Source organism: Haliaeetus albicilla, chromosome 5 (assembly GCF_947461875.1).
Source record: "Haliaeetus albicilla chromosome 5, bHalAlb1.1, whole genome shotgun sequence".
Lineage (NCBI taxonomy): Eukaryota > Metazoa > Chordata > Aves > Accipitriformes > Accipitridae > Haliaeetus > Haliaeetus albicilla.
The window spans coordinates 40,787,815-40,806,678 of record NC_091487.1 but is presented as its reverse complement, the minus strand read 5'-3'; the positions used below and the strand labels follow the sequence as shown (position 1 = coordinate 40,806,678).

General features: G+C 41.6%; 1 protein-coding gene across 11 annotated transcripts in view; it reads left to right on the top strand.

The window, feature by feature from the left end:
• Positions 1 to 308: 308 nt before the first annotated feature.
• The window catches only part of NUMB (NUMB endocytic adaptor protein), a 96,231-nt gene continuing 77,675 nt past the window's right edge, over positions 309 to 18,864 (top strand). For 10 of the 11 annotated variants that reach the window (XM_069784319.1, XM_069784313.1, XM_069784318.1 and 7 more), the window contains exon 1: positions 309 to 400. The gene's annotated coding sequence lies outside the window, so the exon portion shown is untranslated. Of the gene's footprint in view, positions 401 to 1,375; positions 1,399 to 18,864 lie in introns of those variants that run through there. The other variant, XM_069784309.1, reaches the window with a different exon arrangement.

The following is an 18,864-nucleotide window of genomic DNA, read 5'->3' as shown; positions in this document are numbered from 1 at the left end:
GCTTCGCCGCGCCAACGCAGCCTAACTCCGAGTGGGGAGGCGGGCCCATCGCCGCAGCTGGCACCTCTGGGAACCTATCCTGGCACTCTGCTCCCACCGGCTCAGCCAATCGGGAGCGGCGGCAAAAGAGTGGGGGCGCCAAAGACCCGGCGTGAATAAAACACCCGGGACCCGTGGGCGGAGAGAGGCGGGGTCGGCACTCTGACGGGCGGCTCCTCGCAGCAATCCAAAGGCCGGGCGATGGGGCGGGCGGCCAATGGGCCGCCGGGATGGGCGTGGCTGGGCGGCGGGGGCGGGAGCAGTTGCCGGGGGGCGGGGGGGGGGGAGCGGCGGCGGCGGCGCTGCTCGGTGGCGACGGGCGGCTGAGGAGGCGCCGGAGGGAGGAGGCTGCGGGCAGCAGGTGAGCGCGGCCGGGCCGGGCCGGGCCGCGGTGCGGGGTAGGGCCTTCGCCGCGGCAGGCGGGGGCCGGAGCCGCGGGCGGGTGTGGCGGGGGCGTGCGAGCCCCGCGGGGTGCCGGGGGGGGGGGGGGGGGTCCAGGCGCGGGGGAGGGGGGGGGGGGGACGACGCCGGAGGCGGGGGAAGCCTGAGGGGGCCGGCGGGGGCGGCGGTGCCCCGGGGAAGTGCGTGCGGGGGCCGGGGGAGAGGCGGGGGCGCCCTGCGGTCCCCGCCCCGGGAGGCAGTGGGGTGGGCCCCGGCGCGATCCCCGGCGTGGGGTGGGGTGGGGCGGGGGCCCGGCGCAGGTGGAGCCCGCGGGGGGGGGCGGCGGCCAAGGCCCTGAGGGGGGGCACCGAGCCGGCGGCCCGGGGGAGCGACCCCCGGGGCGCTGCCGCTTCCCGGTCTCCCCCTCCTGGGGCTGCCCGTGGCCGCGGTCTCTCCTAGGCCTTGAATCCCGGCCAGGTTTCCGTCAGAGGGTCCCTCCGGCGCGGCCGCTGCCGGGCCGGCCGTCGCCGTGCGCGGCGCTTTGTATCGCCTCCCGCCCCTGCGTGCGGCCGCGGGAGCGAGTGGGGGGCGCCGGGGCTGCGGGAAGTTCGGGCTTCCCCGAAATCCTGCGCCTCGTCTCGGCCGGGGCTGGGGCGCTGTGAAGTTTGGGAGGGCGTCGGGACGAGGCTCCGAGGCGGGGGCGCCGCCGACCCATATCTCGCAGCGGGAGCTGCGGGGGGAAAGGCCCCCCGTGAGCCGCGAAACTCGCTCCCTTTTTTTTCACCCGGTTCGTGGCTTCGGCGGTCTGTTTCTGCGTGTGCAACAGCCCGCCAGGCTGCACAAAGGAACAGGCGGCCGGGTTCAGCCCGTCCTGCGAGGCGCAGGAGGGATTGACGAGCAACAGCGTGCGGGGCGGAGGGCTGCCGTGTGCCCGGGGGAGCGCTGGCCACGGGCAAGCATCGCTGCGCTCGATTTTCGGTAGGGGATGAAGGGTTAAAACGCAGCTTCGGGCTGGAATGCGCTTAACTCCTTTGATTGCACTGACGGAGGTGAACAGTCTTCGAGAATGAAATGATGCATCCCTCGGAGGAGAGTTAATGTCTTGCAGCAGCTCCGGTCTACAACTCCTTCGGTCCAGTAGATTTATGTAACCTACTCATTAATGGTTTATGAAACGATAAGGGAGCTTTCGGGTTGATTTCTGTGCACTACTGCATTTTCAGGGTGGTTGTCAGTGTTTCTTAATTCAGCTGTCCGGCGTAGGAGATACTTAAAACTGTTAACAATGTCTGATTGAACCTTTTAAGGCGTTTTGTTTTGCTTTGCTTTGTTGTTGTTTTGTATTTTCGATCTTCCTGCCTCTCTAGATAGGCTCCCGAATGAGGAGAGTGGGTAAAATGGAAGGCACAGTCATTCTGTTTGGCTACAGTACTACACTAGGTATGGCTTGTAGGAAAAAGTGCAAATATTTAAATGGATTTCTGACTCATCAGTTCTCTTTGACTTATTGATCTATGGTTACTATGAAAACGGTCTTTATGATTATGCAGAAGTTAATAGTTACCATAGAGAAATGGTATTGTTTTTCTGCTCATCCGTGTGTGTTTTCCATTTCTTCATCTCTTGGCAATTCTCTGTGGAAATGCTGCTTTTTTTTCTCTTAGCGAAAATCTTACGGAAGAAATAAAAAAATAATGTGAACGAAGTCCAAAAAAATGAACTTGAGTTCTGTTCATCCTTGTCTGTGATTCTTAAACTCTTGTGATAGTCTGAGTTATCCTACAGTAAACCCTTTTTAATCTGTAATTGAATAAGGTGTTGGTTTTAAGCCTCAGTGAAAACTCTGATTTACAGAACTCTAAGCATAACACATCAAAGAATTTTTTTCCTAAAGTGTACATATGAAATGCAATTCAAATCAGCCATTTAAATCCTTATTGGCAGAAAATTTATTTTTCAGCCTGGGAATTACTTTCCTGCATTTATTACTTCTCTTAAATGTGTGGAAACTGAAGGTACGTGTAGACTAGACAGAGTAGACAAGTTTGTTTATCTTCTCACCCTGGCGTTCTGAAACCCTCTGATTTTGTATTAGTAGCTGACAGCATTATGCATTTAGGAAGGAAAAACCCCAAACCAACAAGGCACTCTGGGCTCTTAAAACTCACAAGACTTCCAAGTATTACATTTTGTAGTTTGATATAGCTGCGTGCGTGGTGTCAGAATGATCTGTAAGTACTTTTCTTTCCTACCATAATGAGCATGGTGGGATAAAAACTTTCTGAAATGACAGTGAAAATCCTTGCAAAAGCGCTCGCCTCCCCAGGAATAGGGGCTATCAGGAAAACATATTGTAGTAGATTTTTTTTATTGTGTGTTCCTAAGAGCTTGTTACAGCACCATACAGGATTCTTGAACTCCACCTATAGCTGTTTTTATTCTGCTAGTAATATTGGTGGAGCTGTATAAGATTGGAAAAAAAATTAAATTGCCCTAATGCTATAGAAGTTAAATCTTCTGCACTCTAGAAAGACGTTTTACAGAATCGCTCAGATAAGACATTCTAATGGCAGCCTAAGCTGGTGTAACTGCTGGCTTTAGGGTCCTATGCTAGTTATTGCACTCATCTGACATTCTGCTGACCTTGTTCTTTTTGGGGCGGAGGGGTCAAAGGTTATTTATATTCTTATTCATTTTGCGAGCTTATCAAGCAAGTTTGGTTTAAACTGATATGAAATCATGGCGTTAGTCTTGCTTTTGGAGTTTATGTTGATCAGTGAACATATATTAAAAGGTTACTTGTTCAGTCCAGGGATCTCAATTTTAATAAGTGACATTAGAGCATATTGCCTTTCTTTTCCTGCAGAATACCAAGCTAAGACTTAACATGTCCTCTACAGTCATGTTATTGCATTACCACCAGAGCAGCTTTGATTCCTCTGGCTATGCTTTCCCCAAAAGGAGCTATTTTTCCCTGTTAGTCATTCTTTGCTGATCCAGCTGAAAACGGTGGTACAGAAAAATGTTGCGCTTCAGTTGGATCAGCTGCCTGAACTGGCTGACTTCATGGCTATGCAAATGTTATTGCTCACATAGGAGGAGGAGGGGGCTGTGACCACTCTTTTCTGAGCTCTGTTTTAGTTTTTCCTAACCTTGTCAAGAAACTTGGCAGCTTAAACTGGGGCTGTGGTGGTCCTGTCTCCTTCTTGACTGCGCGTCTTCCCCTGCTGGCAAGGAAGCCTTTGTGGCTGTGAGTTGAGCAAAGTCAGGGAGTTAATCAGGCTGGTAATGAATTGCTTTTTTTGTTTTGTTGGATTTTGGCTGGATCATGTTTCTGAACTGGCTGACCATTCAGGTCAGGGGGTAGGAATGGGGCTTCCTGTTGGAAGTGAATGAGATAGGGGGTGGGAGATGGGGCCATAGTAGCTCTGATTTAAATTTCCTTGAGCTGTTCTGGAACCGTACCTTTCCATCAACATGACTTGGGTTAACAAAGACTTACAGCAAACTCTTTTAAGCTGGCTTGGCTGATAGAACCTCAAATAAATTGGAGAGTGTTCTTCCGTTTTTCTCAGCTGGCACGTTGATGTGGGTGGTAACAGCAGCGAGTGGAGGATGAGGAGCTAGGGATGGGCTAAGCACAGGAACCTCAGACTGACACAGCTGTGTCTGGAAGAAGATTTGTTCTCATCTTAATTGTGGGATCCATCAAATACCCATCTTGAACTGATGTTCTTTACAGTGTATAGTTAAAGCAGATGTTGCATCAGAAAGAAGAAAACTTTCATAACAAGCAAGATCAGGAAGACTGTGCAGGAGGCAGTGTGTTGTTTTTTTTCCGTTTCATTTTTATTGACTGAGACTCACAAGCATTAATAGGCTGCCATCAGCGTAGAAGTATAAATGTATAAATGGCATTGTGTCATGTGTAACTGCAGTTACACATTCATCCAGAATCCTTTTAAGTGTGTTGTAGGAGATACCCCTGTGAAAACTTGAATTGCTTTGTTCAGCATTTGTCCTTGCAGAGTAATTCTTTGTAGAGTCTTGGTGTTCTGTAGTTATCAGATGTGATGGCTTAAAGATGTTTCTGCATAGTAATTTATATATCTTCTGTTTCTGCAGAGTTGTGACTGAAAGTGTGTCCGGACAAATGATTTGTGTGTGAGAAATTGGCTGAAAGAGGAATATGGATGCCAAAACGTAAAGGTGCTCTTGAGGAAAATGTAAAGCTGTTCATTTCAGAGTTTGGGGGTCAAACAAGCTCTTGGCTTCATTGAGTGCTGAATCTGTAGGATTTTTGAGATTTTACTGGTATTGAAGCCAGAACCAAAGTTATTAGCCCTCTAAGTGAAATAGTGGTTTCAAATACAGTGTATTAAGACTTGTACCAAACTGTTCAGAATTTTTTGGGTTGCCTTTCCTTTTCAAGGAAGCAACAATCTGGAACTTCCTGGGGAATTAGATTGTAAAGAGTACTCTTTAATCTTTAGGTGCACCCAGAGAGTTTATTAATCAGAACTGCTTTCTGTAGGTATGTACTTGGTCATTGGCCTGGGCTTCTTCACAGGGCACAGATCTAGGACCTACAAGTACTGCTGAGGCTATTACAGAAAAACATATACTGGTGCACTTGACCAGAACCACTCTTACTGCGTGCTAACTGTTCTTAATCTAAATGTGACCACTTCTAATCAGTTTATTTTTCTAGGGAAAAAAACCCAAGCCTTAAGGGTCTCTCTTCCCTTCCACTTTTAATGTTGTTTAAACTTGATTAATGCAGTTCAAGCCTGTGTCGAGGCACCACTCTCAGCAGTGAACTGATTTTAGACTTTTAAAGAAGCTGGTTTCTGTAATCCACCAGGACTAGAGATAGCTTGGCTTTTCCAAGGCTGTGCAGTTTGCTGATGGGCATCACTAAGTGTATAACTACCAAACTCTCCTAGTTACTCAGTTTGCCTTGCAAGTGAATGCTTCATGGCTGTTAAATGCTTGGGTCTTTAGTTAGCTGATATTTTCATGTTGTTGACTTAAGATTTTGAGTGAGGATAGTCTGCTTTCAAAGGCATTAATTCATCAACTGCTGAAGTAAAAATCTGTGGAGACATGGGAATTTGTTCCCTGAACAGAGGAATGACACAGATAGAAACTTGGTTCACAATAGATACAGGCTGGGTCTAACTTTTGTTTAGTAACTAATGGTAAAAGTGTTGGATTTGTATTTTTACTTTGTATGCACAGTATGAGGGAAAAGCAAGTATGTTCCTTCCTACTAAACATGTTTAACATCTTCTAATTTTATTCTTGGATGTTTTTTTCTGGAACTCGGTAGAGCTAGACCAGTTTATGTGAAGCAAATAGCCAAATAGCATAGTCCCATGAAACGTAATTGCTGGCTTGGCTTTTTGCTCTAATATTTGTTTCTTACTCAAAGTAATAACCTAAATTCTGTGGAAAATAACCAGTGGGTACTTTTTCTCATGAAAGGACAGTTGATACTCGTTTGATTTGTACAGGTCGCTGTAACTGCAGGGCTACCGAGCAGTAGCTGGGGGCTGTGGCTGGCTCATGTCTCAGCAGTGGGATAGATTAATTTTGCAGCCTTTTCCCCTGCTTTACGAGTAGTCCTTTGTAAAGTATATGCTTTTTTTTTTCCAAGGCTGGCTATTTTATTGTCTGCTTAACATGATCTTTCTGCTGACGGTTTTTCATTTACAAGAATGAGATGTGATGCTGTTTCCAAAAAGCCTGCGAGGCTTAATCTGGTCTAAAAAGCCTGAGAAAGAATTTACCCGTCATTAAGGTGGTACTAGTCAAGGTTTAGTGCTTTATGCTGGGCCAGGGTTCCTGTGTGGGTTCTTCCTTGTAGTCCTGATCAATGCAGGGTCTGTGTTTATGCAGAGTCATTGCCTTTCAGGTTGAAACGCCTATCACCTGTGTGTCAGATTCCCTAACCCAGGCTGAAATAGCATGTATGGGAATTAGAATGTCTGGTTTAAGGTCTCATGTAGACCAGGTTTTATGGGATTCAGTGGTTGTAATACTGGTTTTGTTTTTCATATTTTAGCAGATATTTACTGATACAGTGGCTTTTGGGGGTTTCTTTCCTTCCCCTCCACCCCCAGTGAATTATCAGTAGTCTAGTTAATGGAATTAATTGTGCACTCTCTCATATTAACAGGCCTTGAACATTATCAGAGGTTAATTTAATATTAAGTGTTCAGTTTTGCTTGTGTCTATGAATTTCAGTATTTCTGCATAGGTTACAGTGTCTATGTGAAAAGCATCTCACGTAATGTGCTCTTTCTTTAACTGGATTTGCATGGGTTGGCTTTGAAAGAGCGTCATGACATGTATACATATTTATTTACACATTAGGATTATTTGGTATTTTTTTAAAATGATATGAATTTGTTTTTCAGAGGCAATTTGTTAGTTTAAAACGCCTCTCAACTGTGCCATGCGTGGATTTTCCTATGTAAAGAAAGTAGAATGCAAAAAGCCACTCAGTCTTTGAGCAACTGGGCAGCCCTGTGTATTTCTCTTAGCTTGGTAGCAGAAAGCCAGCCTTGTGCAAGGGAATGAAGGACTGCAATTCAATAAATATCAATCTTTTTGCCAGGATATTTATTGAAAGCTTTTATAAAATAGTTGTTTTTATAACAACCTTTTCATTGTTGATTATATATATATATTTTTTTTTTTTTAGTCTAAGCTATGTCTTGGATTTATTTTATGCAGCTGGCAAATAGAAGGGTGTCACTGAATGCTTTGTCGAACTCTCTGAGTGTGTCTTGGATAGGTGCATCATGCTAATATTGAATATGGATTGTTTGTAATTTCATTTAAATGTCTGTAATAGGATTATGTGGCACTTTTTTTTTTTTTTTTCAGGTTTTATTTTGTCTGGGCAAATTCTGACCTGCTAGCTTAGATAGGCTAGAGACCCCTCCACCAGTCTGCAATGAATGGGATAGTAACTAAGTCATTTCTGTGCTGCCCCAGGAATAGCACAGTGGTACATCAAAATAATTTTTAGGTTTTCTCTTATCCTTTTACCAACCTGAATACTTTGTGTCTTGGATTTTCGTAAGGAGTCCTCAAAGTCTGTGAGTGTTATCCACCAAATAAGGTCACTGTTATTTTTTCTTCAATACTGCAATACAAATGCTCATAATTGTTTAAAGGTATTACAGGAAAGCTTGTAAGATTGTCTTGGCACAAACCTGAACAGCCAAAATGCATAAATATTTCTTTGCTGTCTAGTGAGGTGGGGTACACCCCTTTAAAGAGGTGTATGCACAGTACTATCTGAAAGTTTTCCATGTTCTTAAAAGTATGGAATTTCTGCCTCAGAAATGACCTTTATTGACATATATGACATAATACAATGTCATGTCCCTTACCTCACGTTTCAGACATGGTCCTGTACTTCAATTTTATTTTCAGTTGTAATCAGTTATTTTCTGTGTAATTAACTCTTGCTTTGGACATCATTTACTTCGTGTGCAAGAGTTTATTCTCAGGGTGGTCATATCCACATAGTGCTGTCAGTATCTTGCTCATGCACAGACCAGGAACATAACTGGGACTAGAAAAAGTAAACATGGTTTGTCTGCCTATAGTATCTGTTGACTTTAAGCTAAGGACCCAATTCTGCAAATGTTACAGAGTAAACAATATTCACCATTCAAGTGGAAAAAAAAAAATGACTCTAACACATACTAATTTAACAACTGTTAAATTGCTATTCTAGTACTGCAGATTGAGTTCTTCCTTTCTTCTAAGGCAGGCAGTGCTGAGGTAGAAATACAGATACACCAAATACAGTGAGGTTCTGTGAACTGTTATTCATGTTATGAAAATCCTAAGGATGCTGAAGAAGTTGATCAAAATAATTATTTTTGAGGAAATCCAGGATGAAAATCTTAGTCTGTCTTAATTTCTTTATTCCTCAATTTCCTGTCTTAATTTCTTAGTGTACTGCAGTGCTTTGCTGTGGATGAGTATGGTCACTTGGTTGGAAAAAAAAGTTTTCCACAAAATGGCTTGCCTTCTCCTGTTGCATGTTGTCTGTTACCTGCATTTGGATGATTTGATATTTTATTACTCTCTCTGATAGTTTATTACTCTTTCATCTCCTGCATTTCAGAAGAACAATAATTAGGTATTCAGAGGTAAGAAACTTTTTGGAAATGTGATGTGTTCTGGAATTGTCTGAGATACTGGATTGTGATTTACCTCCAGTCTTGCCTGGTGACAAGCTAAGCTTCTTGCACTTCTGAATTCCAATTTAGCATCCCAGGACTGTTTGATTGTATATTTCTTTCTTGAATAAATGACAAAAATGATTTCTTTTTTTCCAAATTTGTTTTTAGTAGACTCAGTTCCCTGTTTCCACTTCTGCAAGCGCTAGCACTGGAGCTCTGGGTGGGGGAGAATTAGCAACAGCACAGCCCCCCTACTCTAAGTAAGCGACAGGGATGCAGTGCGTATGGCTAGTGAAACTGTGAGCTAGTACATTTTGGAAGTGGTCCTGCCTACCTCCCTCACCCTCAAAAGGCCCCACCTGAAGTGAAGATTATGCATGTAGGAGCTTTTTCCCTGGAATTTCTTCCAGATGTGTAAGTGCTCTCTCCATAGGAGAGAGGTGACCAATAAGGTGGCACAGGTGACGATGGCTCCATGCGTCTTCAGTAGAGAGGTATCTGGAGCTCAGGTTGTGTGAGCAGCCAACTGCTGATAGTCTTGCCATAGGACCTAGATTTCAGAGATGAGAACCTCTCTCAAATCCATCAGTGATGGTAGATCTCCTGACTACTACCAGATTGTCTTGCTGTCTGCTTCTAGTAGATACCAAGATGTTATCTGAACCAACTGGGTTCTGCTTGTTGCCTTAGCCCTTGCTCCCCATATAGTGTATTGCAATCCAGTGGTCTGACTTAGTTCTGTCCCCTCATATAATAGCCCTAGAAGTAGGTGTTTCTGCAAGTAAAGGCTGTGCAGCCCTCTAACCACAAGTAAATAGTAGTAATTGAATGGGTGTCTTGTTTTTTTACAAGTGGGTATTGGATCAAGTGGGCATTAGATCGAGTGGGAAATGGAACCAGTTGGTGTGGGCAAAATATAAGCAAATGCTAAAATGATTAATGAGGTGATTGTGAAGATACAGTTTATCTTGCTAATGATAATGTTACCTTAAGGAAAAACAAAAAAAAGTGGTCCCAAAACCTTCCTTCAGATTTTCTACAAAGAATGGAAAACTTCATCTCCTTTATGGAGCTAAGCTATGGGGTTGGTTTTTTTTGTTCCCCTTCACACATTGTCTCTGGCTCCAGTTACATCTGAAAAAGCACAAACATGCTTACTCTAGTCTTCTTAATGTGGCTTTTACGTAAACGAGTGCTTATTGTTCAGTTTACTGCTTCAGTGTTTGGTCTAGATAAATTCTGCATAAGCTTCCTTTCCGCTTTCAAAGATGGTCTTTCAACTTTCTAATGTGCATCTTTCTGCTGTGAGACATACCACATGTATAAAAACTCATTAGTTGCAACTATGTTTGCCTATATCTTCATGAAATAGCTAATGATTTGTTGACTCATCTATTTGAGATGCCATTGCATCCTATCTAGTTCTGTGCAGAGATACTAGATCAATCTACTGTGAATTGCTGTCCCAGTTTTTTCAGTGGAAAGGGACTGGCATCTGCCAGTCTTGCGTCATATCACCCCCAAATCCTGAGGGGTGCTGTTCCAAAAGGTAGGTGTGAAATGGCTATGGCCCTAGTATTTTGAAATTCAGGTTAGAATTAATTCCGTCTTCCAGGACTTGCTTTCAGATATACTTTGTGGCATTTGTGGATATCACCAGCAGTTCACAGCTGAAAATTTGTGTTTTACGCTGCAGTTTCCTTGGTTTACCATGTGGTGCAGCATTTATAAGGCGTGTATGGCTGGCAGGGCTCTAAACAACACTGGCTTAAAGCTACAGGTCTAATTCTTGGGGCATTCTGTTTTTGGAAAGTGGGGAATGGTGCCAGTGCAAAATACACTGGAAATTGCTTCTCTTGACAGCTATTTACATGGAACTGTGAGTAGCCCTTCCACTCAGGACTTAATGGCTCTTATGGTCTAAGCAAAGTAGTTTGTTGAATTTTGGTAATTCTTAGCTCTTGCTTCTTTTGGGCATGTCAGAATGATTGAAGACAATTATTAGTTTAGGGAAGTAGCAAGGATGGTCTTGGGTTTTGTTTAATTTTTTTTCTCAGAAGTACCACATTAAGTGTTTTTGTCTTTTAAAAATGAACAAACAGTAGTCGCCATATTAGGTGTCATTAATGAGTATTCTTTTAGCTTCAATACGCTGTTAAAAAAAAAAAGAAAAAATAAAAAATGTAATGTTTCCCTAGTAATCCCGGTATAGAGTGTATGGACATCAATCTCATTTATGCTTAGGTGCTAAAGCAAGCTGCATTACAGTGTTAAATTAGATATTGCATAATTCTATGTTTACTTTGGGGACTTCATTATCTACTGTTTTAAGTTTGGAACTGGGTTACAGAAGTTCCTGGGGTTTAATGTTAATTCTTTCCTTTCGTGCAATTTAGAAGTTATTTTTATTTTCCTGAAGATAGGAATTCATGTCCCCATATCCCATTCACAAGTCTTTAGTCTCAATAACATTTGTAAAGGATTTAACCAAGAGAACTGTCATTAATATATATTGTTTTCTTACAGTTATAATTTCCTAATGGAGTTGGGATCATTTAAGTTCAGACACATGGAAAATGTATGAGGTGGTTACTGTTTAGATTGTAACATATTTCATTACTCTCAGTCTTGTCCAGAGCAAAATTAGGGAAGAACTTCACATCCATTTAAGGTTTTTATGACTCATCTTTTTGGGAATAGAAATACCACTTATGGTTTATCTGAAGGGCGATCAGAATAGTTTAGCATTCTTAAAATTCTCCTTTATTTTGTAGTAGTCTATATCATTGTGTAGTGGTCTTCAAGCAGACAGTGGAACGTTTCTTTAACTGTGACTAATGGAACATCTGAATATCAGAAATTCAGGTTAACAGGAAGGGGGAGAGGCAGGACAGTAGCAAATTGTATAATTCTGTGTTCAGTCCGTGAAATAAATCATATGAGTAGGACTCATTCAAAATAGAATTCTTGTGGTACACAGAAAGTAAAGGACGTTGAAGAAAATTGCAAATTCTTTGCTGATTTTGGAAATGGAAATGTTCCATGGTGCTGCACAGGTTTGTTGAAGAGGAAGCTGGCTGATGGATCCTCTCTTTTTTTTTTTTTTTTTTTTTCTTTCTTATTTTCCTTGACCTTCTCCCATAGAAACTTCAAGGCGAAAGGTGCAGGTTCTTTTAGTGAAAGACAAACTTATGCGATCTGGCTTAATTTTTATTTTGTTCTGAAGTTCTATTTGCTAATAGGTTATTTGGGGTTAAATCCAGAAGACTTAAATTTTGCAACATTAATGGTAAGGTTCTTGGCATGGTTCTTCACTGGGGGTTGTGAATCATGTTTTGTTTCTTGTGTGTGGTTTATGGTGGAAAGTTAGGAATGCGAGAATCTCATTGAAAAGAAAGGGTGTTTACTGCTCAGCGTAGCAAATAAAACACAGAGATGAGACTTGAGTCCTCTTACTTTCTAGGGTTAAGGTGCCACACTCTAAGCTGCAAGATGCTTATAACCTTTGGGATTTATAGTTGTAAGCCTCTTTTGAAGTTTAAAACATTTCTGTGGTTCATGGGTCATTCCTTCTAAAATACCACTGAAGGAGGTGGTAGATGTGCCTGTAGGCAGTGTTATGACATTCAGAGGAACAGCTGAGGGTGTGAGCTGTAAGCTCAAAAATGTATTTCCCAAGCAAGTCCTGTTCACTAACAAGTATTTTTGATCCTGGCAATGACACTACTGAGGATGTCTAAGGGTGGCCCTGGATATCTCATGAATTCTTAACCTGACTGTGTGCTGCCACTGGAAGAACTGGTCTCATTGCCCATCGGGTACTTCTGCTGCGTCTGTTTTGTTTGACTCTTTCGTAAACCATAACCATTCAATGAAACCAGCAAAAAGTGAGTATTTTCTGCTCCTGTGATGAGCTGCGTTGTCTCCGAGTGGTCTGGCAAGTGCTGGTGTAAGGGAGAAAGGGAACTAGTGGGAGCAACGGGCAGTTGGATTAGTACAACCACCTCCTGCAACCTGGTCTTAAATGTGAAGGGATCGTAGTTTACATCTGTTTAGGTTCTCCAGTGCAGGGAATAGAGAAGTTAATTTGCAGCTAGTTAAACCTAGCTCGGATTTCCATGTGGAAGTGGCATGCTGATGATTTTTGAGATGGTAGGAGAGCAAAAAAGTTGTTTGTGTGTTTTGTGGGGGGAAGTTGCACAAAGTAGTAAACAAAAAAGGAGTTGCCCTTGGAAAAAAAGTACAGTGTTTCAGCTTTTTTATGAGGGGGAAAACGTCATCATTTTGAAGATGTTCCTCATTCCAAAAAAAAAAAATAAAAGATGCACTGGCCTAGAGAGGTGGGCCAAGGGTAAGCATGGCCTTCAAGCCCAGTTGTCAGGGCCCCTTTCTGAAGGGGGAGAAGATGGTGGAAGTTGTGGTGACTGACTTGGGGACTGTGGGGCATTTCTTTTTTTTCCTCTTTAGTGTATGGATGTAACACTCTTACTGGTATGTGTGGGTTTTTTTCTTTGAATGAGGGCTACTTGGTCAAATGGCAGGTGGGTTGGTGTTAGGTGGGTGGTGTTGGGGAATTACCAGCTTTGAGGAGATCTGTCGGGTGCGTGAGCTGTGTAGCCAGCGCTAGAGGGAACAAGTGCTGGGCTTGCCTGAGAACAGGTGAGTTAGAGAACTTCACTTACGCAAAAGCTTGAGCAGTGGCAGACTTTAGGCTGTGAGAGGAAGCAGGTTATTGCTTGTGGGTCCTTAATGTCTTTGTCTGGCCCCATTGCTGACCGCTCTTTGCCTCTCAGGGAAGGAAGAGGAACCTCTCGTCTGTGTAGTCTGCCTAAGAAACCTTACTTATTTCAGGATCCACCTCTTGCAATACAGAGAGCTCTGAGTATTGATTTTTTGAGACAGGTGCTCTAATGGAAATAAGCATTTATATGCTAGTTTCTGAAATTTCATTTAATCAGCTCTTGCTTTCAGAAAGGCTGCATCAAACACAGCAGAATTTGTATTTCTGTGCTTGAAACCCTGAGGCACCAGGGAGTGCAGGTGCAGCCACTTGCCCTAACTGCTCAGTACAATCTGTAAAAAGTCTGTATTTCACTTGTTAAAGATGTGGAACCATTGACTCACTGTATCTAACCTGTTACAGGCTATAGCTGTGACATGGTCCCTCTGTTACTGTGTTCTGTGTTACTGAAGCATCAAGTCAGTACTGTTAATGTTAACTACCACTTACCTTTCTAGCAGGAGGGTGTAGCGGTACCAGGTACCCACATCTGCACTGGTAATGTAGCTGATTCTTCAGCTCTTAGTCCCCAAACAAGGTCTGCCAAGAGTACAGAATTTCTGGAAAAAAAATATTGTTAACTTTAAATAGCCTGTGCAAGGAAACCTGAAATGTAGCTGAGCTCAATTAAGTTTGAAAATTCATCACATGGACCAGTTATTAGTGAGGTAAACACCTTGTATTTATGGCAGAGCTAAAGAATTTTAGCCATGAAAGTAATGCTGTATGATTATAGAGTCAGTAAAATTTATTTGGGTGGGAGGAAGTGTTTAATTTCAGTCTGCTCCAGCCACCTTTTCTGTAATACTCTGTGTTGCTAAATGCTAAGTAACCACTGTTTTTAGAAGTTATTTTGAAGTAAACTTGCATGTTACATATAACTTAGGAGAAGAAACTGAACATTAAGTACACTTTGATCTGTTTTCCTGGTAAAGATGCCTGCTGTGTTTATTCAGCTATACCTTAGTACTTTATCCTTAATATTTCTATGAAATTTTCTGACTCTGTTGGTTTGCAGTCTTTTTTTCTTTAAAGAGTGGTGACTGAGCATTGCTGTGTGCAAGTCTGGCTTTAAATAGGCAGTATTTGAAACATGGTTTCCCAGTTCTGTGATGAGGACAGCTGATCTAGAAAAAACTTAATGGGATTATGTATGCTTTGATTTTATTAAAAGGAGCCTGGTTTTGCCCAAAACTTCACAACATAACTGCTGTAGGTTCAGTTTTATTGTGGGTGCAGAACTGTGTGTGCCATTATAAAGTCCAGGTGCTTTTGCCATTTAAACACTAATCTATTCCTACTCTTTGCTTTAAAAGCCTCTAAATTTGTTAATATTAGTAATTCACTGATAGGATGTTATTTGGGTTTGAGTTTTAGTAGGAATGGTCAATTTTGAGAAATGAGAATGTGTACTTTTCTCCCTACCCCCTTCATTCTGGTGTGTGACACCAAATGGACAGCTTATTTGCTGTGGCACAGCTGTGATTTGGCTTTTTTTGCTGAATGGAGTTGTCAGGTCTCCTGTGTGTTAATGTCATAAAGGTGATCCAATAAGCTTTATGTATATGTTGGATAAATCTTGGTTTTATGCCTAAAGTAATGAGGGGTTATTTGTATGATGGTGTCTTCAAAAATGGGTGTTCTGGTGTTTCTAGAAAAGCTCTACCAGTTGTTCTAGTAATTTGTAAATCTCTATGTATAGACAGGCATTCAGATTTTTAAAGTCAGAGGCTTTATCTATTCCAAGCAAAGCAGAATCAGGTATCTCATTCCCCATTTTGCTGGAGACTAAGATCAAAATTATTTCTGAATTGGCAAGCAACTCTTGCATTGTTTTGTGACACTGATTTTTAATTGTTTTTTTTGTTTGTTTGTTTTTTTTAATTCCTTGATGCCTTCATCTTTGTGAAACAGCTTGTACATGGGCACAGGGGTTCTGCTGATCGGTGTCAGAGTGGGCTGCCTGAAAGCGAAGTGTGAGACTTGTGCTTAGGCATGGAGATAGTCCTACAGATACACCTTAAGAAGATAGCTGCAGAGAAGTCTGAGCCTGAGGAAAACTATAAATAATGGGTGCCTTTGAGCACTGTTTAATACAAAGGAGGTCTTAGGGTAATGAAAGTGATTGATAATCCAAGCTATTTGCTTGCTCCTCCCTCCTTAACGATTACTTATGGAACTAATTTAATTTTCTTAAATTATAGTGAGAATGAATTGCCTTTGGTGAGTTGCCTTCAGTCCAGCTACATTTATGCAGCTTGTTTAGTTCTCATAGCAGTTATTTCAGATTCTGACTTAGCAACTGTTGTGATGTGACTTCTCTCAGAACAAGCTCTTTGCTATGAATGTGAACAGGTTTGTTTCAAAGTGGAGAGTTTAACAGAAATTGAACTCGGAAAAAGGCTGAGAGTCTTTAAAGTGAGAATGCGTATTAGTGGAAACGTTGTGTGAGGCTTTTGGAGAGCACTTTTTGTTTGATTCTGAAATAGTCTGGATGAAGTCCACCTTTTTAAAGTTCATATTGAAAGTTTTTTTTCTCTTCTACTCGTTTCATAAAACTTGATCATGAATAAAATTAATTTTCTTCCTTTCAAATCCAGTTTCCCATTATTCTTCAAGTGGGAAAGCTTAAAAGCTTAAAACTTTTAGAAAACTTGAAAGGGCAGATCTTATCCTGGAAAGGCACATTTTCATACGGAGTAGATGAAACAACATTTCCTGCTTCTTTCTTAGTGAGGCATGCTTGCTCAGAACAGGCAAAGCTTAAGAGGAAGCTTTTACCTGGATATGGTTTCCAGCTCTTGTCCCTTTACATCAGCACCCTTCCTCTCAATCCCACAAGTGCTTTCAGGAGGACTTGCTGCCTGCCGCTGCTGTAGGTCAAAGATCAGGGGCTGGTTTCAGAGCGATTGCGAACCTGCAGGCTTGCAGAGGCCTCTGACTAAATTGTGCAAGTGAAGAACTTCCTGCAAAAGCACTGGAGGACTCAGTGCATGGTTATTTTCCAGTGAAATGGTTTGTTTTATTAGCACAGAAATAATGGTGTCTGCAGCAAAGAAGTACTAGCAACATGAGTGGAGGAATGTGTTGCTTTAAAACTCTTGCTATTCTAGGTATGTTCTGCCTTGTGGCTCTTAGATCCCACGCTACGTTAACGTAAACAATGCTCCTGGAGGAGGCAGGTGTAAGACAAGCTTTTTCTTCCTCCCATGGTCTTATTTTAAGTTTGATCTTTTTTTCATTTTCAGGGGTTAAAAAAAAAATTCGTTCCTGAAGTCAAAAGGGTGTGTTCAAAAGACATTTCAAGGAGAGAAAAAAAAAAAACAAACAAACTCAAGAAATTAAGTAATTAGAGGTTGTAAGTACACAGTGAGGACTATCTATTTAACTAAAGGTGACTTGCAAAGCTTGTGTATTTTTTTTTTTCTTTATAGATGTTGGAGCCACAAGGTCTACCATGATTTTTTTAAAACCAATTCTGAATATGAAAGTGAGGGAAGGATCTCACAGTTATGATAAGTCACAAGTCTGTAATTTCATTTTGCAATTAGTTCAGTCATGCCAACTGAAGCTTTTCAGGCTTATAAATTTAGTAGTGTTCATGATTAATCTAACAATTAGAATTTGTGTTAAAATACATAGACTTGAACACCCAGAAATCCTCTGTGACTGGCTTTGCTGAGAGTGAAGATATATCCACTGAAGCAGAAAACATAATTCTTAAATGCTGGGTAAGCTGGAAAATAACAATGACTGAAAATGGGTAATGTTTTTGAACTAACAGGACTTAAAATATGAAGCCTTGTCCGTAGGAATCCTTCCTCTAAGGGCAATTTCGACTTGCTTGCTAAGAGAATCTGGGGTCAGCTGATAGCAGCGGAGATGGAAAAATGGCCATTTCCAGTTTCTCTCCTGAGCCTCAACTCTACTGGGACTATGGCAGTGTTAACCACAAGTACAAATAGACAGTGCTCAAAGGGTGTGTGGTGATTTTTTAAATTCTGACTATAGGACACTGAATGCAAGCTGGTAGTCCCAGAAAAAGTGTATTAGCAGCACTGAGAAAGAGTTAGCCTATTAACAACTGATAACATCAACTTTTAAGAAAAGGGCTTGCTTTTTGGATGAGTAAGATGATTTTAGAGGTCATTAGTTGTCTTAATACTGCTACCAAACAAACATGAAATCTTCATCTCCAGATAAGCTTTGTATTAGTGTTCTGTACTATTCTTAGTACAGCTTTCAGTCACAAAATGGAACTTAAAATGAAAATAATAGCAATAGCAGAAAGAATCTATCTGTCTGGAAATTAGGTAATGTGCTGATACTGAAGCAGTTTGGTACTTGGCATCCTTGTGTCTAGCACTGTTGGCAAAAGAAATTCTGCAAAAGGTAAATTTATCAGTAGAATTTGAGTCTAAAACATGCACACTTGCAATGGAGTATCTCCTTGCTTTTGGAGTAACTGTTTGGGGAGGCAGATTGTTCTTCACAGAAAGATAATCTGTAAAGGTAGTTTAGACATACTTTACCGGTAAGGTGTGAAACTGGTTGTATTTATTCATTATCTCTTCTATTGTGCTCTTAAACTTGAAGCCAATTTAGGTGTCAAGAACAGAAAAGGCTGAATCTCTCACAGGTTTTCTTCCCTTTGTTAAGCTGGGCGTTCTTGAAAATGTGTATTCGAATGAAGCAGGACTAAGATAAGGTCTAGTAATTGTTAATAACGCAATAAAAAGTACCAAGTTCCAGTTACAAGTGTTGACTTAAATCTGTTTTAAAGCAATCTTTTCTGCTTTTCTTAATTATCTTAATGAAAGCAGACATCAATTACTTTGAAACTCTCAGTATAATGGTTCAAGTCTTTCAAAGATTTGCTTTAATAATTGGGGGAAAACATTGCCAAAGTCCAAAAGAAGTTGTGAAATGCAGTTTGTAGTAGTCTGTGTAATGTGTTTTAAATTTAGTCTGTGAAGTCTAGCTAGTAGAAAAACTACCAGTATTAGGAAAAACTATTGGTGTTAGTACAGTCACAAACTAGACAAGTGAAGACAAACTTAATTTAGCATTTTACCATTTGGGTCCCAATAGTTTATATAGGTCTACTGAATCAATTCTTAGCATTTGCAAAAGTGCAGTTTACCTCTTCTCAATGCTTTGTGTTACAGTGCCTTAATTATAGTTAACCATGGAGTTCCAAGTGGAACAGGTTTTGTCAACACTGAAAAATTGTAAAAACCCAGATTTTTTTTTTTTTATACCCTACCAGGGATGTTGTTGGTGCCGATGGAGTAAAAGCCCCAACTTGCAGGTTGTAGGTTATCCTCTGTACTTTCTGAAAAGATCAACTATAGGTTGCTGTTAGCTCAATCCTGATATGTTGAACTGTTTGTGGCTGCCCTAGTTTGAAGCCTGCTGGTTATATCAAAGATAGCCTGCTGTTAGCTTAGGGTC